General features: G+C 53.6%; 1 protein-coding gene across 2 annotated transcripts in view; it reads left to right on the plus strand.

Annotated features, from left to right (window-relative positions):
* Positions 1 to 26,126, plus strand: part of SLC9A1 (solute carrier family 9 member A1) — a 49,371-nt gene that overhangs the window by 9,713 nt on the left and 13,532 nt on the right. The gene's annotated exons all lie outside the window — the stretch shown is intronic.

Genomic DNA, 26,126 nt, shown 5'->3' on the forward strand with positions numbered 1-26,126 from the left:
TGTTTTTTAATCTTAACATCTTTATTGGAGTATAATTTACAATGGTGTGTTAGTTTCTGTTTTATAACAAAGTGAATCAGCTATACATATACATATATCCCCATATCCCCTCCCTCTGTGTCTCCCTCCCACCCTCCCTATCCCACCCCTCTAGGTGGTCACAAAGCACCGAGCTGATCTCCTTGTGCTATGTGGCTTCTTCCCACTAGCTATCTATTTTACATTTGGTAGTGTATGTAAGTCCATGCCAGTCTCTCACTTCATCCCAGCTTACCCTTCCCCCTCTCCGTGTCCTCAAGTCCATTCTCTACGTCTGCATCTTTATTGCTGTCCTGCCCCTAGGTTTGTGAGAACCTTTTTTTTTTTTTTAGATTTCATATATATGTGTTAGCATACAGTATTTGTTTTTCTCTTTCTGACTTACTTCACTCTGTATGACAGACTCTAGGTCCATCCACCTCCCTACAAATAACTCAACTTCGTTTCTTTTTATGGCTGAGTAATATTCCATTGTATATATGTGCCACATCTTCTTTATCCATTCATCAGTTGATGGACACCTAGGTTGCTTCCATGTCCTGGCTATTGTAACCGGATTTAGTTTTTATAAAGCCACTTGTGTAAGGAAAAGAGCTCCAGGCTGGGAATCAGGGACCTGGATCCTAGTCCTAGCTCTGCCTCTTTCTTGAATATTGTCATTTTGCCTCCCCGGGTCTTAGTTTCCCTGTCTGTTGATTTCAGTTGTTGAAAGGCTCTCCGGGACTTTCCAGCGGGAAAGGCAGTGGTCCCAGAGGAGCCCCTCCTCTGGTGAGGCCTGGGCAGCCTGAGGCCCTCGGAAGGAGATCTCCACAGCCCCATCCTTTGGGGGAATGGGCCACTGCTATCATGAGCACTGGCTTCAAAGCACAGAATTCTCAAGTTCATGGTAATGGTCATCTCCAACTCTAGCTCAGGGTTATGGGGTTAAATGAATGGGTCGGCAGAGAGCCAGCTCACTTGCAGGGGAAGTAAGACAACACACAGGGGAGAAAGCACAGGTGGGAAGTTGTGTGGCTCTGGCTAGGATGCAGAGGGGCTCAGAGAGGAGGGGGAGAGACAAGGGAAGCCTCCCTGAAGGAGGTGATCTTGAGCAGTGGGCCAGGTGGAGAAGAGGAACATCTCTCAGGGGGACTTGCTGTTAGAAGGGATCCTGGCTTAGGTGGGAGAATGGACTTGGGGACCTGCTGTTCTTCTAGGATCTAGATCTAGGTTTCTGAGATTCTTTCTGAGTTCTTGATGGAGTTCAGGGGACCCATGGACCATCCTCCTCCAAATATCTGCAGACATTTGTGTGTTTGTATCAGAGGAAGAAAGCCCACAGTAGCCATAGATTCTCAGCAGGATTTGTGCCCCCACCCCCCGGCCAAAGGTTAAGAGCTTTGGCCCTTGTCCTGTGGGAATCTGAAGAAGGGTAAAGGGCTTTCCTTGGACGAAGTGGTACTTACCTCTGGGATGAGAGGGGTTTGCCCGGGGAACTGCAGAACTCCTTCTAGGCAAGGGGAATGAATCCAGTCAGAATGAACAAGCTGTGTCCCAGGAGAAGAGGAGGGAAGATGATTCTGTAAAGCAGAGAAAAACTTTTCCGGATTGGGGATCAAAGCAGATGAAGCAGGCTTCCCCTGCCCAGTGTAGACAGGGCAAGTACTGGGTTCATTCTGCCCCCTGGTTCTGGTGGGTTTCCAAGGTGAGCTCAGCTGACACCCTGGGAGGTAACTCAGTCCTCCTGCCCTTTTTCCTAAAGTGGCCAGGGCCCAGACCGTCCTCTGAGACTCTGTTACGGGAAGCAGCTACCTTGGAGGCAGCAGAAACAAGGCATTGCCTTTTAAGGGGACAGGCTTTGAGGGCCCAATACTAGGCAGCCCCGATTGGCCTCTGCTGTTTCTTGGATTGAGGACCCCCATCTCCTGCTCTGACTCTGTTTCCAGGAGTGAAAGTAGACAATATTATTCTACCTGTAGAATATTAGAGGTAGAAAGAACCTTATCATAGCCTGTGGCCCCAGGGCCCCAAGGAGAGATGGAGATGTTTTGATCCAGTCCTCTCATCTCCCCGTTAAGGCCGAGAGAGGATGTGCCCATATTCACAAGTGAATTAACGGCAGGGCAGGGAGGGCTTTCCCTGCTCTGTTAACTAACTCAGGGGTCTCTAGGCAGTAAGAGCTGGACCAAGAGGAGGGGCTGTGGTCTTTGGCCTTGATGTTGGTATCTAAGCACTGGTACCTCTCTAGTGGGCCCTAAAAGCCTAAGGAACGGCAGCTTCGTGCTGGACTGTGCATCAGAAGAGCTGTTCCTGGCCGAGAAGCCACTTGGCTTTGGTCATACAGGTCTTTGCAGGAGAACCAAGTGCAAGCCTTGGGACCCAGAAGCTTCTGCCCTCACCCATCAAATTCTTCAGGCTTTTGTACTCCTTCACAAGCCAATATTGAGCCTGGGTGCTCTGCTTTTTATAGCATCTTTGCCCTCAAACCAGGGAATGAGATCTTATCTCCTGGGGCCAGGGCCCACAGGAATCTGGATGCCGTACCAGGTAGGCAGGATGCCAGTGTGGAGGCAGGGCCAGCTCACCTCACTGAGCCCAGCCCAAGACTCAGATTACAGCTCAGTGGGGGAGGGGAGCTGGCACCCTACCACACCCTTCTGGGCCTGCCTGGCTGGTGGAACAAACAAAGATGCCCAAGAACTGCTTCTCTCAAGGAGCTCAAGGACTGGTCTGAGAAGTTCAGTATAGTTGCAGGGGAGTCAGGCGGTAGAAATTGGGTGCGAGTCGAGGTGAAGATGGAAGTTTTTGAGGGTTTAGAGAAGGCAGAAAGACCTTCCTGCTTGGGAGGATCAGGGAGGCTTTATGGAGGTGACTGGTGAACTAGGTCTTAAAGAATAGGTAGGATTTAGATGAGATGCTCGAGTGAAACAGGGCTCACTGGGCACAGCCGGAAGCTTCTACCTGAGGCAGGACCTTTGGATTGCAGAGGAGTGTCCCAGAGCAGTTTCCTTTGGAAACTTGGTGGTTAGGAACACAGGCTTTGCAACTTGACAGACCTGGGTTCAAATCTAAGCTCTACCACTGTAGCACCTTGACTATGGGCAAGTCATTTTACCCTGTTTGTGTCTCATTTTGATCACCCCCAGCATGGGGTAACACCTGGCAGGGATGTTGGGAGGACTCAGGGAGAGCACCCTTGTAAGATACATGGCACAGGCTTGACACAGTCTGAACATATGACAAATGGTGGCACTTAGGAGTCCTTCTAGGATCAGGAGGAGGAGAAATACCAGCTTGTTTTCTGTGAGTCTTGAATCTCCCAGCAACTGAAAAATCACTCAGCAAGATTTACTGATGCCCTGCTGGGCATCCAGTGCTGTGCTAAACACAGGGGGCAGGTGGCTCCAGGTAAATAAAATTTATTATTATTATTATTTTTTAAATAAATTTATTTAATTTATTTATTTTGGCTGTGTTGGGTCTTCGTTGCTGCGTGTGGGCTTTTCTCTAGTTGCGGCGAGCGGGGGCTACTCTTCGTGGTGGTGTGCGGGCTTCTCATTGCGGTGGCTTCTCTTGTTGCAGAGCACGGGCTCTAGGCGTGTGGGCTTCAGTAGTTGTGGCTCATGGGCTCTAGAGCACAGGCTCAGTAGTTGTGGCGCACGGGCTTAGTTGCTCCGCGGCATGTGGGATCTTCCCGGACCAGGGCTTGAACCCGTGTCCCCTGCACTGGCAGGCGGGTTCTTAACCACTGCACCACCAGGGAAGCCCCCAGATGAGGATTTTTAAAATAGGCCCAGCTGTGATGAGGTGCCAGGTGATCTGTGCCAGCGTTAAGGGCAGAAGATTCTGCCACTTCGTAACCACCCCACCCTGTGAGCCTCAGTCTTCCCAGTCAAATGCAGTAATGTCTGTAAAGCCCTGAGCACATCATAAGCTCTCAGAAATGGGAGTCACCACTGTCCTGTAACATCAAAGGAAAAGGAGGGAATTCCCTGGCAGTCCAGTGGTTGGAACTCCACGCTCTCACTGCCAAGGGTGCGGGTTCAATCCCTCGTTGGGGAACTAAGATCCCACAAGCTGCACAGCACAGCCAAAAATAAATAAATAAAAAATAATAAAAAAAAAGGCAGATGAGATGAGAGTGAAGACTAGCAGTGGAGGATGGTTTTAGGTAAGGGGGCTGGAGGACATTGGGGTAGGGCTGAATGTCACCAGGAATGGGGTGGGCATAAAATGAGACTGTGAGTTGAAGTGTCTGAGTTTGGCCTTCAGTTGGAAGAGGGGGAGACACACACTCAGTAAACACTGATTTGCGCATGATAAATGCTGTGTTGAAGATGGAAAGATGAATAAATATAATCCCAGCCTCATGGGAGCGGCTGACATGGAAACTGGCACTTGCCGTGTGCGGTGAACTGCCACAGCAGGGGCCCACAGGACTGTGGGTGCACGGGAGGAGTTGGGTGGTGGGCGGCTCGGGAAGGCTTCCCAGAGCTTGAAGGTTAAGCAGGAGTTTGCTCATTTCACGCGGAGGGAGGAGCTGGAGAAAGACGAGATGTGGATAATGCAGAGCATAGATAGTGCAGAGCCGTTGAGTTTTGCTTTTGAAGCCCATCGGGGCGTTCTGCATCCCCTCCACCTCACTCACCCCCAAACGTACTTAACCCACGTGCCTGGCTGGGCAGAGAAGCTGAGCTTCCCTGTGGGACAGTGAACACCAGGGATGGGTGTCCTCATATGCAGGCGATAAGGAGGAAGCTACCATTGAGTGAGACCTACTGAGTGCCTGGCCTTGTACTGAGGGCTCCACACAGCGCATCACTGTCTGAGTGTCACGACAACCCCGAAGGGTGCGAGTCCTGGTATTTGCCTTTATCCAGCTTACAGCTACCTCGGGAAAGTGGAAGAGGGAATAATTAAGTGCTTGATGATTGCTGTGCCACTGCCTCAAAGCCCAGGAGGACTTCAGAGAGGGGAGAAATGTGGCTGGAATGAGCAGGGAGCAGGGGCCTTTGCGCAGGTGCCTTCAGTAGACCCTCATAAGGGGAGGGCAGGTGGCAGGTCAAGTGAGGGTTGCAGCACCTGCTGCAGGTGTGACTGGGCAGCTGAGAGGAGGCCCAGCCAGCTGGGGGGAAAGTCTGGGCTGGGGTTCACTGAGAAATAAGATTGGGTAGGTGGGCTGGGCTGGATTCCCAGGCGTCTAGAACTCCAGCCAGAGGGGTATAGAGTCGGCCAGGCCTCTCAGGCCGGTGGCCAGATGGCTCCACGGATCGAACGCTTTCCTCTTCCCTCCATTTCCACTTCTGCTCTCCCTATCTAAGCCACAAGCATCTCTAACCCGGATGACTCCAGTGGCCTCCTGGCCCCACTCCCCTCTGCCTGTAATCAGCTCTCCACAGAGCAGCCAGTGGGGTCGTTTAGAAACCTGACTCACAATGTGGTGTTCCCCTGCTAAAACCTTTCAGTTGCTTCCTGATGAACCTGGGATAAAATCCAGGAGAGGTGTGGCCTATTCCTCTCTCTCCTTCACTCCCTGCTGCTCTCTTCCCACCACTCACACCAACCTTCCTGGGTTCCTCAAACACACCAAGCCCTGCCATACCCCTTCCCCTTCCGTAGGGCTGTGGCACTTGCTTTCCCCAACCTGGAAGCCTGCCTGGAGATGGCCGCAGTCCGGCTGCCTTATTCATGCTCTGGGTCAGATGCTGTCTCTTCAGAGAGGCCTCCGTGGCCACCTAGTCTAATAGGTAGCCCACACCTCACCACCCTCCGCCCCAGCCCATGTCAGACAGTCTTCTGGGTGCTGAGGACACAGCCGGGAGCAAGATGAGGAGGCTCCCGATGTCAGGGGGCTCACAGGCCAGTGTGGGGCGTTGCACAGTGGACACAACGTCAGGCAGTGATAAGTGTCCGGAAGAAAATAAATATGAGAAAGATGTGCTACTTTGGATGGTCAGCGAAGACCTCTCTAAGGAGCTGGCTTTTGAGCTGAGCCAATGACAAGAAGGCGCCCACCTTGCAAAGATCAGGGCCCCTGAGGAGAGCATCTTTGAGGAAGCTGGGGTGGAATAAGAGGGAGGTGCAGTGTGAGGACGGAGAGGAAGGCGGGGGCCAGACCCTGCTTGGCCCGTGGGCCTTGGGTTAGGCATCGGATTGGATTCTAGGTGCGTGCAGTGCCACTGAGCTGGGGAGGGATGTGCAGAGCAGCCTAGGGGTCAAGAGACGGCTCCCAGGGTCGGCTCTGGCTTTGGGCCACAGCGAGCCAAGCAAAGCAGGACCCTGGCCCAGGGCTACTCAGCCAGGTCTGTGAGAGCAACAAGAGCGAAGCTTCCCAACAGGCATCTCTGGCCAGGCCAGGAGCGGGATGGAGAGCCGTGCCCAGGGAGGAGTGGATAGGGAGCGGAGCAGAGCAGGAGGGGGGCAGCGGGAGCACGTGGCGAGGGGAGGGGCTGAGTGAGGTGCCAGGCTCTGCTGGACTCCTGCCCCTCCCCTGCCCAGCCCCAGCACCTCTAGGCAGGATGTCACCAGACCTGTCATGTGGGAGGCGTGGCACTGCCGAGCGCCAGGGCCCTGACATGCCTCTTACCACCTGAACCTTACGGTCCCATGTGGCCTAGGGAGTTATCAGGCCCAGAAAGGGCAGGCCTGGAATCAGATAATTGGACTTGATTGTTGGGAGGGATGCTAGAGATGGAGTTAGGAGTCCAGGAGGTGTAATTGAAAAAGATAAGGGCGTTGGAGGTTAAAAGGCCTGGACTCGAATCCAGGCTCCTGTCCTTGCAGCTGTGTGGTGACTGAGGGCAGAGATGTGGAGGTTCGGTGACAGTGCCGTGCAGAGCACCGAGCAGCGGCGAGGCCTCCTCATCTAGCAGAGGAGGAAGCAGAAGGCCAGAGAGGAAATGACTTGCCCACAGGCCACAGGGGGCGGTGGCAGAGCTGGGCTAGTGCAGGTCTTCAGCTCCTGGTCCGGAGCTCTTCTGTGATGGAGTGAGTGGCCCTTCCCTCCTTCCTTCCTTCACTGTTCCTCTGGAACAGTCCTCTGGCCCTTCTGCAGGTGTGAGGTGGCTGGCCCTGGGCATCCCACCTTCTCCTCAGCTTGCGTCTGAGCACCTGCTACGCAATGGCACGGCTGTGTAGGAGACAGACGTGTAAACAGCTTAAATACAAGGCAGGCTGAAGTGACACAGGGAGGCGGCACAGTGCAGCGTGGGCCCTGGTGGCAGACGGTCTCAGTTCTGGCGCCGTCACTTAGAATGTAGTGGTGATGAGGCCCACACCGAAGTTGGGCCAGATCAGAAGGGCTTCTGATTCACTGCAGAGCAGCAAGGACTGTAGTGTAGTGGCGGGAACTGCGGAGGTTTAGGAGGGAGGTGTGACCATGACTGACTGGCTTGTGTTTAGGACAGAGGCTCTCCTGGCAGGTGGAGAATGAACTGGATGAACTTTTCCCCAGTGTTCTTGGCTCTGGGAATTTTCCACCTCCTCCCTCCCTGGATAATTATGCTTCCTAAGAAACTGATCAGATGGGAAGCTGCAGGAAGTGATTTGGGACAAGGATTGTGTAGGAGTTGGGGAGAGAGTGGAGAGGATGTAGCGGGAGAGGGAGATCCATGCCAAGCAGCAGGAGGTGGCTCCCTTTCGAGGGGGAGGGGAACCTGGGCAGGCTGGAAGTTTAAAGCAGAATGTGGTGGCTCCGGGGAAGCCAAGTTCCTCAGAGCTCCTCTGTTCCTGGTCCCTGGTGGGGAAGAAGGGTGAGATTGACTGGCAGGGTCTGGCTTTTCTGGGTCAACAGGAGCTGGGGTCCTAATGGGAGAATGTGAGGCAGTGAAGCCTCGCGGCTGGAGCGCTGGGCTGGGTATCAGAGCCAAGCCCAGGCCCGGCACTGCTGCTTAGCTATCCTTACACATCTGAAATTCCATCACTGTGGGCCAGGGCCTGTTATGGTAAGTGGGTGTGTACCAGGCACCCCCTTCTGGCACAGAGCACTCCTCGCATCCCAGCTCCCAGTGGGCCCAAGACTTTAGCTGTGGGTGTGGCCTCTGCTCCTTTTTGGCCTCACCGGTTAAAGCGCAGCCCTCAGTGTGCCGAGCCTTCTGGGGAGCCAAGCTCCATCCACCTGGTGTGAGCAGGTGACTGAACCACAGGGATAACAGTGAAGAGCCAGATGGCCGTAGACGGTCTTGAACCCAGGGGCAAGGCTGCCTTTGCAGTGACACAGGGACCCATTGGGAGATTCAGGGCATCCTTCGGGGCAGTCAGGGGTCAGTATAGCCTGGCAGCTTAAGGTCTTCAGAATCTAACAAACCTGGCTTTGAATCCCAGCTCTACTACCGGCCAGCTGTGTAACCTTGGGCTGAGTACCTGACCCATCAGCATCATTTTTATCTGGAAATAATTCTCGCCTGCATGTTGTTGTTGTTGTTTAAAATTTTATTTTGTTTTATTTATTTATTTATTGGCTGCGTTAGGTCTTCGTTGCTGTGTGCAGGGTTTCTCTAGTTGTGGCTCGCGGGGGCTACTCTTCGTTGCAGCGCATGGGCTTCTTATTGCAGTGGCTTCTCTTGTTGCGGAGCACGGGCTCTAGGCTCATGGGCTTCAGTAGTTGTGACTCACTGGCTCTAGAGCGCAGGCTCAGCAGTTGTGGCGCACAGGCTTAGTTGCTGTGCGGCATGTGGGGTCTTCCCAGACCAGGGATCGAACCTACGTCCCCTGCATTGGCAGGCAGATTCTTAACCGCTGTGCCACCAGGGAAGTACCTCGCCTGCATGTTTTTTTTAAACCTTTTTCCCTCTGTTCATTTAATCGAGGAATAACATACATACGCGCAGTAGAGTACGCTGATCTTAAAGTGCACATATAGCTCGCTGATTATTTACAAATGTTCACATCCAGATGGAGATAAAGGACACCTGTGTACCCCACCAGAGTCCCCTCTGCCCTTCCCAATCTATACCCCAACTCTTCCCTGTGGGAACCACCATTTTGTCTTCCGTCATTGTCACTTGGCTGTACCTGTTCTTCAACTCCATAGACACCCACAGTCAGACACAGGTACTCTCGTTTCTGGCTTCTTTTGCTCAGCATTTCTGGGAGGTTTCCCTTTATCTTTGCATGTCCCAGAGGTTTGTTCTTTCCATAGCTTTGCGGCATCGCCTCGTGTGAGTAAGCCGCAGTTGGTTCATTCTCCTGTTGGTGGGCATTTGGGTTGGTTCTCTTTTTTGACAATTATGAATAAAGCTGCTATGAATATTCTTATCCTCCATAGGGTTTTTGAAAATTCAGTGAGATAATCAATTACAGTAACATGTTTAATGCTGAGTTTTGACTTAGAGCTGCTGCCCAGAAAATTCCCCCCAGATTTTTGTTGTTGTCGTTTGTAAAAAGGGAAAAAAAAAACAAAACAAAACCAACAAACACTACATAAGTATTTAAAGAAAAAAATGCAAATCATACCTTTCACCCCAGCTGCTCCTCAGAGCTGATCAGTCTTCACAGTTCAGTGTGTCTGCCTGGACTTTTCCCTACAGTTGTATGATGTTCTTTTTAATGAAAACAGCTTCACAGTAATAATCATGCTGTCCGTCATCTTTTGCAACTTACTTTTGTCATTAAATCTGATCTTTTGAAAGAGTCCCCTTCTCTGTGTCAGTGGAGCAGCTTTGAGAGAGACAGGCTAAGTGAGCTCCTGAACCGGTCTCTCGGGCCTTTCACCCTGGCCTGGCTGGACTGCCTTCAGCTTTCCTCAATGTGGAGCCCAGGGTGCAAGTTCTGGCTCTGTTGCCCCCTATCTGGATGTGTTCTTGGGCTTAAATGCCCTGAGCTTTGGCTTTTTCATCTTTAACCTGGGAGAACCCATACTTGCCTCTGAAGCATGCCATGAGGTTTAAATGAGATGAAGTATGCGAAAGTACAAAGCAAAATGGAAAGTGAGCTGGTTATTATGTAAACTCAGGGGCTGTCAGAGCTAGAGGAGGCCTCTGAGAATCTAACTCAGCCCACCATCTTAAACGTGAGGAAACAGTGGCTTCGGGAAGGTCACAGAGCCCGCAAGTGATGGAGCCAGACCTGAACCAAGGGAGGCGTAGGAGCCACAGCTTCACAGAGCACCGCACTTCACCCCCGCCTGCCGCCGCCGCCCCCCTGCCCACCGTTCCCACTCTCTCTGGACCAGAGCTTGGCTCTAACCGGTCCACCTCCTATCTGTGGGGACTCCCTGCTAGGCAGGAAGGGTGCTCTCCCCCTGGTTACTGACTGAGGCCACTGGGGACTAGATCTTCCAGGCACTGATCTGTCCCCACCCTCCCCTGGTCCAAGAAAGCAGAGAAGCAGGGAGGTGGGGCAGAGGAGCGGGGACTTGGATGGGACTTGGATGGATAGGAGATGCAGCCCTGGTCTAGGACCCCCAAACCTGGGGCTGTGTGAGTCCCCCAGCCCCACGGAGCTCACTTCCTCCTCCTAAGAAACCAAGTTAGCACCGCTGCCCCTGTCCTCAGGTGGACAAAGGCCTGGATCTGAGTAGTCGCTCAGACAGCTTCCAACTCAGTGTTCAGGTCTCCTGAGGCTTCACCCTCACAGCTTCTACGAGAGGGTAGAGGGGGGTTGTCCAGGCCTGTGAGATTACAGCCTAGGCTGAGGTCAAGAATCTGGAAACAAAACCCTGACCAGCATGGGCTGGGCCTTTGCCTCACTACCTACCCCTTCCCGGGAAGAATTTGGCATGATAAGATTTGCACGGTACCAGCCCAGGAGGGCCCCACTTTCCTCAGTGTTTAGCCACTGCATGTGGTGCTAGGCACACAGCGGCGGAAATGGCTCCCGTGCTCTGGCTCCCATCCGTCTAGGAGCCGCAGCTCATTATGAAAGCACCAGGGCAGTGATATCAGGGAGCTCGCAAGGCCCTGCCTGCGAGTGCCTTGTTGGTCCAGGGTGGGGCTTGGGGAGGGGCTCTGAGTCCTGGTATCTGCTTTCAGGGTGAGGTTGTGGAGCGACATGTGTTCTAGAGGCGGTGAGTGGTGACGTCACAGGAGTCCTGCTCAAAGAATAGGGGGCACCACCACCTGGTGCTTGAGCCTTACCTCACGGGCCCTTTGCCTTCAGCAACACAGTGGGGCTCACCTGACCCTGTGAGGTGGGTGGAAGTGTCCCCATTTATAAATGAGGACCCTGTGGTCTGGAGAGGTTAACTAGCTTACCCAGGGTCACACGCACCAGAAAGTGGAAGAACTGAGTGACCTTGAATCCTGGGAAGCCAGAGTGAAAGACCCATTGGAGGTTCCCTGGTCCCCTCCGCTCACAGGGGAGCAAACCTGAGACCCATAGTTAGGACAGTGTGGGGACTGGCATTCAGGGACAGTGTTCTTTCCTTTTCACTGATAACAACAATAGTTATTCCATACTGAGGCCCCCAGCCTGGTCCTTGGAACATTCTGAGACAGTTCTAGTTAGGTCCATCCTTCAGAGAATTGAGAAAATGGTATCCAGATCATTTTCCCTGTGGCTCAGATGAGGAACCTGGCTGAGAAATGCCCTGGAGGATGAGTACCTGTCAGCTCTGGAGTCAGCTTCCTGGGCTGGAGTCCTGTTTGGCCCTGCCACTTACCGGCTAGGAGGCCTTGGGCAAGTAACCTAGCCTCTCTGAGCCTCAGGTTCCTCATCTGTGATGTGGGTATGATAGGGCCTCCCGCACTGGGTAGTTGTGAGGACTAAGGAGCCCTCAGTGAGGCTGTCATCATTAACATCCCTATCGCAAGCGGAAGCTGGCCACCGAGCTAGCTGATTAGAACTGGGGCTCCAGCCGGAGTTCCAGGCCCTCCGTGTCCTGCCCTGCAGGGGTTACTTTCCTGGCTTCTGCTGCCACAGGTATCCCCACTTCTCTACCATGTGAAGGATCGTACGATGGGCCCTGCCCAGGGGGAAGCAGGTGTTCATGGAGACTTTCTTTACTCCTTCCTGGGCACGGGGCACTGCCTTCTATGGGGCGGGCTGGTGGCAGGCAAGTAGGCAGATGGGCAGCCTCTCAGCCTACCTGGGACCTTGCCCCTCCATGCCTGGCTCTTCACTGATGGGCTCCCAGCCTCCGGCCAGGCTCTCCCCGCACAATCTGAGCCGGACTCTGGAACCTGTGCCCTGAGGACGAGAGTGATAGTAGGAAGCTGTTACAGGTCGTTTCCTACTGAGCAGCCTGGCTTGAGGGCAGAGCTTGTCTTCGGGGATCAGGTGGTCCTGGGATCAAATACAGCGAGCAAGTTGTGTTGCTTGCTGTGTGCAAGTTCTGTAGGCTCTGAGCCTCAGTTTCTCCTCCGAAAATGGAAACACTGCCTATCTCATGGCGTTACTAAGGCGAAATGAGAAAGCACAGGCTTGGTGCGACTCTCCCTTCCTATGCTGGTGGGCAGCTGGAGGGCTACACTGTGCCCCTTGAGGCAGTGCGCACAGGCCCCACCCAGGCCTGGGAGGTACCTCTGCAAGAGTTCTATTCCTCTTCACTAGGGTACCAGATGGCTCCTGGTTCTGCAAGCAAAGCACACGCAGAACCAGGGCACGTGGGTACTGCTAGGGGTTACCTAGAGGGAATCAGAGGTTTAGAGTGGGTGGGTGGCTTACCTCCAAGGTCACACAGCAAGGGAGTGACAGAGCTGGAAGTAAACTGAGGCTTCTGCTCCCAGCCAGCAGGACAGAAAGCCAGGGCTCAGAGATGGAGGCAGCCGAGCTGAGCCGTGGCTCTGGAGTCAAAAAGACCAGCTGTAGGGCCTGGGCTAAGTGCCTTCACCTCTCTCTGCCTCCGTTTTCTTAGCTGCAGAATGAGGATGACAATACCTGTATCAGAGAACTTTCAGGAGAACCATGTAGTTAATGTGTACAAAGCGTCACAGTGAAGTGCTAGAAAAAAGGTGGTTCTTTGAAAAAGGTGGGAGTAGCATGAGGGGTGGTATTGTGTCCCAAGTGAGGACTGGCTTTGGAATATTGAGTCCTGGGTGTGAATCCTGGCTCTGCCACCACTTTGCAGTGTGACCTTGGCCAAGTCCCTGCCTGTCTCTGGGCTTCATTCTTTGCATCTTTGAAGTGGAGGGTTCAGTTTGAAATGGTCTGGGGACGCCCTGCCTCTTCTAACGTCCTGTGGCTTTTTGCTGCCCATCTTCTTCGCCAGGAGAGGTCCAACTTCCCTTTGATGTTTCTGGAGCCCCAGGCCTTCCTGGCACCAGGACCAAGGCCTGCAGCCGGCTGTGTCCTCATCTCTGCAGTGTCCTCTAAAGGGCAGCCTCCTCTGAGCATGCTCAGCTCTCCCATCTCCTCCGCATATCTCCTGGCTCCCAGAGGCCTGAGGCGGCAAACTGTCCCCAGTGGACAGGGAGAGGAGGCGGGGAGAGGCCCGCCAATGCTCCCTCTGTGTCCGCCCCCCTGCCCCCAACGCTTCGCAACGCTCGGCCAACTGGGCTGTTTTCAAGAGAAGTGTGTGGAGACTTTCAGGGCAGACCCGAGATGGATGCCTCGGGCACCTGCTTAGGGGGAAGCTCCAGCAACTTAACCGCAGGGACTCTGCTGCTGAGGTTTCAGGGAACCTGCATCTGCAGGGCCCCAGCCACATCCACAGCTCTCAAGATCTGTACTCAGGTACCCTGGGAGAAAGCTTTACAGGTCTTATAGGGGACGAGAAGCAGGTTCAGTGGGGCTTCTGCCCCTCTTCAGCGTCCCCTCTGTCTTCTCTCAGCACCTCTAGAAACTCCTGCCAGCCAGACTCAGCCTGGAACCAGTGATGGCAGGGACAGGGCACAAGCTCTGCTTCGGAAGGTGCCCTGGTCTCCTGACAGCTGCGTCCCTGGCAGCCGTGCTCTGGTGCCAGCGGGCCCTCTCTGGCCTGGGACTGGGGAGACAGTGACGGGACCACGCCCTTTGCTGAGCACTTTCTTTGGCAGCCCTTTGCTCCAGATACATCACCTCCTCGGACCCTCAGGACAGCCCTTTGACATAGAAATGATTATGAGCCCCACTTTTCAGATGAAGAAATGGGGACTCAGTGGTTGAGTGCCTGCTAGTAGGTGGCAGAGCCAGGAAACCAGGCTGCTGGGTTCTCAAGGCCAGCCTCCCTGCCTCCTCTGGTAACTGAGTTTGAGTTGAAACTCGGGACAGAATTCTGAGGCGACACCCCGGTGTGTTTTTTCAGTGTCTCCCTTCCCAGCCATCTCGCTCCCAGCCTGCACCTGGACTGCCTCCCCTGGCCCAGCCCTCCTACAAGCCCGGGACCAGCCCCTCTGCCTCAGTCCTCCAGAGAGCTGGCTGCCGGGCCCCCAAGGGAAGCTGCCTCTAGTGCAGACTGCCGCCTGACCGGGGTTCCTCCTCTCACTAGGGCCTGGCTGCCTGGCTGGGCCAAGGCTTCAGAGTGAGTCTCTACTCCTGCGGAGGGCCCAGCACCTCTGGTGTCACCATATTCCTGCTGTGCTCTTGTGGAACCCAAGTCAGGTGGCAGCCACGCTGGGCCACACAATAGGCTGAGCCCTGGAGGGCAGACATGCCCTGCTCCCCAGGAGCAGAGAGGCCCCTCGCCATCCCACCCCTCCCTCCAAGATGTGTCCTTCTCCCTCTGCATCTTCCTTGAAAGCGGAGTCATCACGGTGATTGCCACAGCTCTCTGGGTGTTTGTTTTATTTTCCTCTCAGTCTTTTTACTTCCATTCCCTCCTCTTTCTCACAGCCACCCTGTGCCACGGTATTGCTTTATCCCCATGCTAGAGGGGAAGGAAGTGGGGTTCAGGGCAGTACCGTGATTTGCCATAGATCACCGAGAAGTTCAAGTTTAGAACAGAAGCCAGCTCCCTTGTTGGCAGACCAGGACTCTGTACAGTGCCCCATGCTGCTTGTGCAGTCTTGCTCTGCATGAAGACTGTTCTGAGCCCAGACATCGTGCTTGTTGGCATGGACAGAGACGGTATTACACTTTGTCCACTAGCGGGGCTCATCGGTCAGATGTCAGAGCTGGAAAGGCTCTCAGCATGCCTCTGAGGATGGGGAAGCTGAGGCCAGAGAAAGGCAAGGGCTTGTTCAAAGCACCTAGTGAGGTGGTGGCAGGATCTAGACTGGAATCCGGATCTCCTGAGCCCCACCCTGGGCTTGGCTCAGGCCCCTTTCCTCTCCCAGTGTTGCTTCCTGGTCTCTGCAGGCATTTGGAGGTGAGATGGAGGCTGGGCTGGTCCACCTGCTGGAATCTGCAGGAAGCAGTGCCGGCTGCCCCTGGATCCTAGACTTGATGGCTAGGCAGTTGGAGAGCTCTGCTCCACCCCAGGGTGCTGAGCCTGGGGGCAGCACCATCTCCCTGACTTCCTCCCCAGGGTGCTTGCAGGCAGGACTTTTTCGCCTCCTCTGTCACAGCCCTCCAGCAGTTCTGCCTGGTTCACCAGGTTGACCCAGAATTCTCTCTCCAGGCTGCTTAAGGCCTTTTCACAGTCTGGCCCTGGGTGAGCCCTGGACTGGGTCAGTGGTCTCAGCTTTGTGACCTGGCTCTGCTGTTACCCGTGATCCTGGCTGCATGTCTGGATCTCTCTGAGCTTCTGTTTCCTCATCTGTTGTCTACGGCCTTGGGTTTTAGTGAGGACCAGAGAAAAGGCTGCTTTATGACCATCTGAGTGATGGTTTCCTCTTCAGCCTTCACTGTCATTTACGCCCAGTAGAAGTCCTCTGCCTACACCACACTCGTTCCGCCTGTCCTGCCTTTTCGGACGCTGGGGCTTTGCTTGGAAGACCTTCCCCGTGTCTCCCTAACCCCAGCCCTTCCTTCAGACTCAGGCCAGTTCAGCTAGTGTTTAGTGCACACAAGCTTAGTGCCAAACACTGGAGATTAGGTTAAATTAGGACAGGAATTCTGCCCTCAAATAGTCATGCAGACTCAACAAACAAGTTTTACCCTTGCCCTGTGCCAGGCTCTGTGCTAAGTGCTGGAGAGTCAGCGGTGAGTAAGGCAGGGTCCCTGCCCTTGAGCAATCTGGACGGGAGACGGCCAACCAGCCACACGGTGTGAGCAGACTCTTTGGGTCTGCTCAGTGCTCCCATGTCTGGGTCTCATGTGGTCCTCACAACAACCTTGTTAGGCCACTGAGGCAGGAGACGATCATCCACTAAGCAAATACTGATTGCAAGCCTACCGTGTGCCAGGCACAGCTCTAGGTGCTAGGGACACGACAGCGACTGGGACAGTCTGCCTTGATGGAGTTTGCATTCTGGGTCAGGGGAACCGTCAGTGAGCACAAACAGGAAGTGATAAGTGCTCTTAAGAATGATAAAGCAGGGTAGGCGGATAGGAGGGTACGGGAAGGCCTCCCTGAGGAGGGACCCGTAAGAAGGGAGGGAATCTGCCGTCCACGTCCACGTATTCAGTGTAGAACGTTTCAGGCAGAGGAGCCAACAAATGCAAAGGCCCTGGGGTGGAATCATATTTGCATCCAGGGAAAAGCAAGGAGGCCAGTAGCTCCAGAAGGGAGTGAGTGGAGCCAGATCCGGTGTTTGCCACTGGACTGGGTTATGGGTTGTGAGAGAAAGAAAGGAGTCAGGATGATTCCAGGGTTTGGGGCCTGAGCAACTGAGTGATGCTGGGGAGACGGGGACCGTGGGAGGAGGAGCAGGTTTGGGGGTGGGGAAGTGAGAGTTCAGCTCCTGTGCCCTTGCTACTCTGCAGGTCCACCCTGTGCACACCCAGACACACCAGCCTCAGGGTCACCCCACGCCCATCCCACCGGAAGCCTCCCCATCTTCTCAGGCTCACTCCAAGCTCTGTCCTCTGAGAGTCATTTTCTTTCATCAGTGTCTTTCTGGCCTTTCTGAGTGGTCACCAAAACCTAGCTGAGGGTTGCCAGGCACCCCTTCTTCATCACCACCCCCAGATGCTGTGAAGCGCATAGTAGACTCTGTAGCCAATTGAGCTGGGAGGGGTAGAAGGGGCCCCGGATGCCTCCCCAGGGCGCTGTTCCCTCCTCCCCGCCCAGCCAGCACCACCTAAGTCCTGTTCTCTCTTTGCAGCTCCCCCTCCCTCCTCTGCGGCAGCTGAAAATGGGGCGCCAGGACTTGCTTTCTGCACAGCTGTTGTCCTGGAAATGGTAGAATTTCTCTTTGTGTTGCTTTCCTACGGCCACCTCTCTGTACTCCACCTCTCTATATCTGAGTACGATGATATCGTGAGCAAGTTCAAGTTATATCTAATGAATTTAGTTCATTGTTGTGCTTCTAAGCTAAGTGACTTTCAGCTGGGACATTAAGAACAGCAGGTATTTGGTATACTCAATTTCAGTTTTCTCTTAAATTTGGATTTTGCAAACACTACACACTACCCCCACCAAAAGGAAAAGAAAAACCCAGCTTTCCCAGGGCTCTAAGGTTTCTGGAAATAGAACCTCTATTATTGAACCTCTTGTTTCTTCCCCACCCCAGGTGTGGGGCAGACTGGTGCTTGGAGCTCCTGCTGCTGTCTGTAAGTCCTGAGAGCAGTCTGGCAGGAGCCACGACAGGGCTGGGGATGGGGATGGGCAGGGAGGGCAGAGCCCGAGCTAGGGAGTGGCACACCTGGGGCACCAGGAAAGGAAGGGGATGGTGGCTTGAAACCAGACTGATGCCAGGTTCTTTCCCAGCTCAAGCACTCTGTGCTTTCCTCTCCTCCACACTCTGTGGTTGAAATCTGGGGAGCGCAGAAAGGCCTCCTTTGAAAGGGATGTGATTTAGATTTTTCTGATACCAGTGGTACCACAGGGTCAGGAGAAAGCAGAAGCCGAGGCCCTCTGGTCTCACTGCCAGCCGCAGAGGTGAGGCCTCCCTGGAACTCTTAGTGGAGGATCTCAGAGTATAAGGAAGCAGGCTTCAGCCTAATGCCATCGTGGAGGGACCATCCAATACATGATGGCACAGGCAAGGCCGTACACACAGTGAGGTTGCTTCACAGGGGGCAGGGCTGGGGGGCTGGGGGCGTGGGGTCAGCCTGGGTCTGAAACACTGCTCAGTAACCCTGGCTCTCTGACCTTGGGGCACGTAAGTGGTCATCCCTCTGACCTTCTCTTTACCCACCTTAAAATGGGGACAATAATAGTACCTACTACAGTAGGGTTGTTGAGAGAATTGAACAAGATGCTGCAGTGAAGTGTTTAGCCCAGTCTCTGCCCCACAGAAGCAGTCACAGCACAGTGTGTAGCTTACACCATTTACACAAAAATTTTAAACTTATAGATACAGAAAAGCTTCGAAGTTTATGTATCAGTCTGTTTCGGGGGTTGGGGGGTCGTCGAATGGGTGTAGGAAACGGAGAATCACCGGCGGATTATTCTCCTTTGACTTAATGGACTCATATACTTTTGGAAAAAAGTTTTAAACGACCATGATTTCATTTAAATCACCAAAGTAATATATTTCCATTTTGAAAAAAATCAGAAGAAACCAGTGTGTATCCCATGGTCCCCCGCCAGGGACCCAAACCAGCCACGAGTGTCTTTGGAGCCTGAGGTCCTACCCACCCCCCTGAGCTGCTGCCCTTTCTGGCTGCGCGGAGACCTCTGCTGCCTGCCGTTGCCTGCTGGAGCTCTGTATCTTGTCAACACGCACAGGCTGTTTACTGCCTGTCCCTGTCCCTGTCCCTACCTCCCCGCCCCTCCGTGAGTCATCCTCCACCTCACCGCATGGGGACTCCATCCAGCATCTATCCTGTGGGGGGTGGGGAGAATCTGCGGGAGTGAAATTCATTCAGCAAATGTTTATGGAGAGCTTGGGTGATTGGGGAGGTTGGACTGGGTACCTAGAGTTGCTGTTCCAGCTCAGGGTGAGGTGAGGGGGAGTAGGGGATACTGAAATGGGACTTGAGACCCAGGGAGAAGTCTGGTGGGAGTGAAAGACAGGGCAGGAATAGAACCTGACTCAAGGGCCAGACCTGAAGGTCAGGGGCCCCTCTGAGGCCCGCAGCATCAGCTCGGGCCCCTTGACTTGGGTCCTCGCATGCCTGCCTCCTCCAGCTGTGTGCCAGCACCTTCCTCACTTCCAGTCTCATTTCCAGGCTGGCTGGAGGCCTCAGGGTCCTCGGAAGGCTTTTGAGACGCCCTCTCTGTGCATTTGTTCACTCTTCCCCCATCAGCCCCCTGCCCTCCAGACCCAACTTCAATTCCACATCCTTTAGGAAGCTTCCATCTTTCCCTGAACCCACTCATCCTGAGCATTATTTTCATGGGGCTCAGGATATTTGGAAAGCCACCTCAGATCCATTCGACAAGATTAGTGCCAGCCCCGCGTGCTGGGCTGCCAAGTCGCCTAGAATACCAGCTGCAGAGCTCTCACTCCTCAGTTTGCAGGAGCACCTGACTCAGCCTGGGGGTTCAGGGAAGGCTTCCCAGAGGAGGTGACACCTGCGCTGGGTTTTGAAAGGTGGGTAGAAGTTCAAGGTGAAGGATTTCCCTCTGTGTGCACAGAGATGGGGTTTGGGGACTTCTAGCAACTGGAGGACAGGGGTCGATAGGGATGGGAGGTTAAGTGCTAAGGGTTAACGAACCTGGAATCCTGATCACAGCTTCTCCTGCCAGGTCTCCGAGAGGGCCCGGCAAGTCACAGCATCACTCTGCTTACTGCTTTCGAGTCTCCTTGTCCCCCCTGCCCTCCGGCCCATGTGGCATTTCTGTCCTTACCTCCCCTTTATCAATCATCTCTGAAGTTTGTCTGCCATGTCACAATGTACAGGTGCTTCTGTATGCAGTCCCTTGATTCTCACTTGTCTACACCTGAGGAAACTGAGGTCGTCTGTGGTGATTTGCCCAAGCCTCCTGGTTACTAAAGGGCAGAGCTGGGCCTCAAACCCAGGTTTTGACCTCCTGGCTTAGTCGTCTTTTCCCCATGCCTCAGGTGACCCAGCGTATGCTGTTGTGTTCTCAGCTAGCTTATTAGCTAATTTCCCACCCAGACTCGATGTTCCCAGAGGGTGGGACCCTGTCTCCCTGAGATGTGGATTGAAACAGGCAAGAGATAGAGGTACCATTTGGAAGAATGATGGGAAAAGGCACAGAGAGAGACAGACCCCACCAGCATGGGGAAGAGTTCTTCTCCAGGTACTTGGAACAGATTTATTTTTGGCTGTTTTGCAGGGGAGGCATATTGCAGACTTGAATTCTCTTCCTGTTGGTGCTCACACATTTAGTTTTCATTGATGCAGCCTGGCACAAAGAACTGGCAATTAGGAGACCTGGGTTCTAATTCTGACTCTGCCACTTCCCAGGTAGGTAGCCTTGGGCAAGTCACTTCACCTCTCTGAGCCTCAGTTTCTTCATCTGTCAAATGGGGGTCAGGATATGAGATGAAATGAGAGGAGCTATGGAAAAGCCTTGCATCAGACACTCTAAGTGTCCAGTAAGTGTTTTTCTCCTTCTCTGTGCTGGAGATTGTATCTTAAAGTGAATCATGATCAAATATAGTCTTACTGAGTGGGCACTGTTGGTTTACATTTTTTTAAAATTGTCGCTCATTGGGTGACTCCTGTGGGCCAGGAGCTCTAAATAAATGATCTCAGTGACACAGCCACCCTGGTCACTGGGTGACCAGGTCAGGCATCACCCCAGCAACAGAGGAGGAACCAAGACTCAGAGAGAAATGTAACAGTTATTGTGCTAAGTGTTTGACATACGCCATCTCATTTAATCTTTTCAGCAACACTCATATTTGGATATTGGCAAAGGCTTGGCGAAGTCAAGCCTTCCTATTTGTCTTTTTCTTTCCTTGTTTTTCATTCATTCATTACCCATACATCCATTTGCTACGTGCAGGGTACTTATGCTGGGGTCTTTAAAGGATACAGACCCTAGAAGGCCTTTTTTCCTGCTTCTCTCTCTGGTAAACTTCAAAGCCCAATTCAGATGGTCCCTGCTCTGGGAGCATCACCTACTCTTGAAATTTCAGAGCCCCCTTCCTTTTTCCCACACTTCACATCTGAAAGTCAGTTTTATCTCAATTCACAAATAGTTACTATGCCTACTCTATGCTGGCAGCTGGAGACCCAGCTGACTCTAGAAAGTTCCCACCCTTAGGGAGCTTAACACCTAAGTGATGGACAGGTGCGCACCAGCAGGTCATGATAACGTAGAGTGATTCATGCTATACCTGGGTTTTGAAGATTCTAATAATAATAGCACTCACCGCTTTTTGCCAGCATTGAGTGCTAGCATTGTTTGGCATCCTTTGCCCTGATTATGTCCTCTTGTGCTCCAGAAACCTTCTGAAATAGGCTTTTACACAGATGGGGAGACTGAGGTTAGGAGATGTAACTTGCTCAAGGCCACCAAGCTAGTCAGTGGCTACGCCCTGATTGGAACCAAGGGCAGAGGGGCGAGCGCCACACATCTTTGTCTCTGCCGGTCTGGCTGCAAACCTACTGAGGCGCCGCCAACTGCATCTGGTTTATCTTTCTCCCTGGTCCTCAGAGCTGACGTTGATGGTGGGAAGAATCAACACGGAGAGGAATCTGACTCAAGAACAATCAGAGCCCCTCCTACCCCAAAGAACCCTCCGGCCCCAGTGGAGACCGGAGCTGAATACAGACCAGGCAGGCAGGGGCTGACAATTCCCTCCTCCTACCCTAGGAGTTCAGGAGAAGACTGACCCCTTCTGGCTGAGTTAACTGGGGAGTGAGGCGGCAGGCTTAAAAGATGGGAAAGATTCCTCAAGGTCTTTCCTCGGCCTCTAGAGTGGAAGAGGAGCAGTGGTGCGACTTCCCTGGAGAAGAGCTCCTGGGAAGAAACACCTCTGGCACCCTGGGAACCACTCTGGGGCTCTTCAGTCCTGGGTTCTGACGCTCCCCTTAGAAACAAAATAAGAATAAAACCAGGGATAACGTAGGGAGTGGCTAAGAACAGAGACTGGAGCCAGACTGCCTGGATTTGAATCAGTTACCAGCCACTTGACTTTGAGCAAGTTGCTTCACCTTTCTGTGCCTCAGTTTCCTCATCTCTAAAATGAGGGGATGGTAATTGTGACTTCCCAGAGCTTGGTGAGGTGCAAGTAAGTTAGACGTGTCAACACATTGCTATAAACCATAGAGTGCCAGGCTTTCCTTGGGAGGTATTACCTTTCATTACTGTAGTTGAGACTGGTTGCTGGGGCAGTTGAAGAGGGAGTTAAACGGAATTGTTGTGCAACCAGGAACCCCTTGGGACCTGGCCGAGTTGCAGCCCCAGAGTAGTCCTCAGGCCTGGAACTAGGGCAGCAGAGCCCATCGCGTACCCCTGGGTCCCTGGTGACCCGGCACTGGTGGGCCAAGGAGGCCCCTCTTCCCGGCACTCTCCTCTGACCGCCAGGGCAGGGGAAAGATTCGGGAAGTGGGACTGGGGTGTCTGGTCACCCCGGCAACCAAGGGTGATGTGGGAGAGCCTCGTCTGCCTGCTCCACTGCGCCAGTCTCAGCAGATGGGGACAGTCTGAGGAGCTGTAAATAAAATGTTCTCATGGTGGAGAGCAGAGAGGCTGCAGAGGACCAGGAGCCCCTCATCAATATGAAGTTTAGCCCAGTGCCTGTTCCGTTTACGTGTGTGTGTCAGAGAGAGAGTATGTGCGTGTGTCTGTGTAAGAAGAAGAGGGTGGGTGAATGTGTGTGTTTGTCAGAGTATGTGTGTCAGAGAGAGCAAGAATGGGTGATTGTGTGCATGTGTGTGTGTAAGAAAGCGAGTGTGTGTGTCAGAGAGAGAGAGAGTGTGTGTGAGTATGTATGTATGTGTGTGTGTGTGTTCCCACAGTGCCCCCACTTGCCCAACTGCCACCTACACTGGACAGAGTGAGAAACACGTCTCCCCTCCCCCAGCCTCTTCACATCAAAGGGAGGCCAGCCCCAACCTGTGTCGGTGGGTTTGCCCCATGGCGGGGATGTTGAATTCCACACCTTCTCCTCCTGTCCTTGCCCTGGGAGGCCTGGGTGCTCCTGAAGGAGGCCGTGTGGCTTGAGCGATCACTGGACTTGGAGCCTCACGGGTTCTCGTGGTGGGACTGGTCGTGACCACTGACAGGTCACCGCTTCCCTTTGAGTCTCAGTTTCCCCAACCGTGTAATGGAGGATTTGGATGGTCTCCAAGGTCTGTTTCACCTCTCACGGAGCTGGATCTGATTCTAACTGCCTCTGCCCCACCCCCGATTCCATCCTGGTGACATCACCACTGCCACGAGTTCGAGCCTTGGAAGTTTTGCCTCATTTCTTGGCATCTTGGGGTCTTGCCTCAGTGCTGGGCCTTTGTGAGGGGACCAGGAACCCAACTGTCCCCCCTTCCACCTCACTCAGTGTCAGCAAGCTTCCTGCGCTTTGAGGGGACTCTTCAGGGTGGAGTCAGGGCCTTGGGAGAGGGACACGCCAGAACAGGCCCTCAGGCCCCCTTCCACCATGCTGATGACAGAATCTAGCCCCCCCCCCCACCCCGAAGCTGCTTTCCAGTAATGTGCCGCCTACCCGGAGGCCAGGAGCCAGAGTGGATCCCAGACCTTCCTCCCCAGCCTGGAAGAGGCAGGGCCAACACAGGAAGGCCTGGGAGGATCTGCTCCCGGAGCAGGGCTCCAGCCCCAGGTACTCTGGGGGCTGGCTTATTTGAAGAAAGTAAGATGCTCTGAGCTAGAGTCAGGCTCCTCCACTAGACTCTGGGGAGGCTGCTGAATTCTGCCGGAGCCCCAGCTTTCTCTTCTGCAAAATGGGGACAGTAGCTATCCCACAGGGCTGTTGTGAGGACTAAAGAGGTGACATGTGCCATGCTGCCTGCTCAGGGCCTGGCTCCTGATGCACCTTTAGGAGTAATGAACATTCTTCATGTTATTGTTCTTGACTTGTTTCACACACACACACACACACACACACACACACACACACACAGCCCCCCACCCCCACCCTGGGGCTGTGGCTTATTTGTCTCTGGGTCTCCGTGGGGCCAGGAAAGCTCTGGATTGGATGATGGCAGAGAGGGCCTAACATGCTAGGTGGAGGTGGAAGCTGTCCTCCACCTGCCCTGGGCTGTCTCTTTAGACTCTGCCTCCTCCTGAGGCAGCCGTTGGTGCTCAGCTCCCAGGGGTGGGGGGTAGGGGGGTGGGGGCCAGCTGGCTGGGTTTGGCTTCCCCAAACTCACATGCTGTCCTGTCTCCCCAAGGATATGGTGTCACCCACACATGGTGGGGGGGGCAGGTAGAGGTACAGGAATGGTGTTCTGGAGAGGCAAACTAGACTACGCAAAGTTCTGCAGGCAAAAGAGGATGTAGCTCATTTGCAAGGAATTCGTCAAGGTTGAAACGTAAGAATAAACAGTGGAGGGACTTCCCTGGCAGTCCAGTGGTTAGGACTCGGTGCTTTCACTGCCGTGGGCCCAGGTTTGATCCCTGGTCAGGGATCTAAGATCCCGCAAGCTGCACAGCATGGCCAAAAAAAAAAAAAAAAAAAAAATTGACAGTGGGGAGCGGGGAGCATGAGACCTCAGCAAGACCAGATGATGGAGGCAGTGCTGAAAGTTTGGACTTTAACCTTTTAGCAAGTGATCAAGGGAGACTCAGACTCAACCTGACCTACCCTTCCCAGTGTACCAGCCGGGTGAACACTGAGGGTTACTGAAGGGCCCTCAAAGACAGGGGACGGGGGAGGGGGCCTTTTTAGCTAAGAGGTGACTTTTGGTCAGGTCTGTTTTCACGTCTCCTGGCCTAGGATGGAGATGCGTTTTTTCCAACATGTTTTGAGTATCTCCTGGGTGCTGGGCGCTGTGACAAGGTTCTGGGCCGGATAGTGTACTGAGTCTTGAATTGTAGCTGTACTGGCACCACCCAGATCAGTACCTGAGAGCAGGAGGGCTTTGGGCATGGGGAGGGATGTTCCTCTTCCTTCCCAAGGATCTCAGGGATGAAGAGAGCAGAGACCTGGCCAAACAGGTTATCGGGAATCATGTGGGTCCTGGCCAAGCCCTTTGCATTTTCAGATCAGTAGATACTTGTTGAGTGCCTACTGTGTCCCCAGCCCTGGAGATATAATCATAAACAGGTATGGAATCTGCCTGCACAGAGCTTACAGGCTAAGGAGGGGAGGAGAGCAAGAGCCTTCACCTTGAGCAAAGTGTCAAGCAGACCCTCTTAACCAAGAGGACCTTGGGGGTTATGTGCCCGACATGCAGCTAGATGCCCAGGTCTTCTCCACCCACCTCCTCACCCAAAACAAACCAAAAACCCATGGCCAAACCCATAGCATTGAGAGGTACCCTCTCTGAAAGGGATTTTTGCTACCTCCCAGCTCTGGGTTTGGAACCAAGGGGGCCCGCTGCAGAGAGTGGCCTGCTGCTACTGCTGGTCAGGACCTGGCTTGCGGAGATAGTTGATGGGTCTCAAGCAGAGGGGCATTTTATGCCTTAATGGGGAGGAAGGAGGGGTTGACTTAAAGAACTGCGGAATTCGATGGGAGCTTCTGAGTCAGACCTGGGTTCTGTCCTGGTTCTGCTACTGATTTGCTGTGTGACCTTGGGCAAGTCCCTTCCCCTTTCTGAGCTTCAGTTGCCCTGTCTTTAAAGTGGGTGGAATTGGGCTAGAAACAGGGTGGCAAACAGGTTTTGTCTCACATGCAAAAGTGATGTATTGCCGTCGGCCTCCTGAGCAGCTCTCTGGGCTCAGCAGGAAAGTACGCGAGTCTGGGGTTTGGAAGTTGCTGCGTGCGTTCTGCACGTTTGCAGGCCCCTGGCAGTATGATTCCCCAGGTTCCTTCCTGCACTGATACTCTTTGACTCCTCTGTGCTTCTTCCTATCTCCTGTGTCACTTCCCTACCAACCATTGTCTGCCTTTTGCTTAAATACCTCCATGATGAGGAACTGGCTGTCTTCCCTCAGACAGAATTGTTGGATTGTTAGGCCTGGTCTTGAGCTCACATCTGTCTCCCTGAACTTGTCCCTGGAAAGTGACTTGGGTTCAGGTGTAGGTAATGCCCTTAGGATTGCAGATAGAAGTTGTGAGTGGGGACGGCACCAGAAAAGAACTCCTGCCCTGACCTGGGCCTACAGGGTGGTCAGGGAACTTGGAGGTACTTGGAGCCCCCGTAATCAGTGTATAATTTCTGCTTTCTGGAGGCATACAGAGCTGCTTCTTTATACTACTCTATGACAGTGACAGAGATAGCAT

This window comes from Tursiops truncatus, chromosome 1 (genome assembly GCF_011762595.2).
Source record: "Tursiops truncatus isolate mTurTru1 chromosome 1, mTurTru1.mat.Y, whole genome shotgun sequence".
Lineage (NCBI taxonomy): Eukaryota > Metazoa > Chordata > Mammalia > Artiodactyla > Delphinidae > Tursiops > Tursiops truncatus.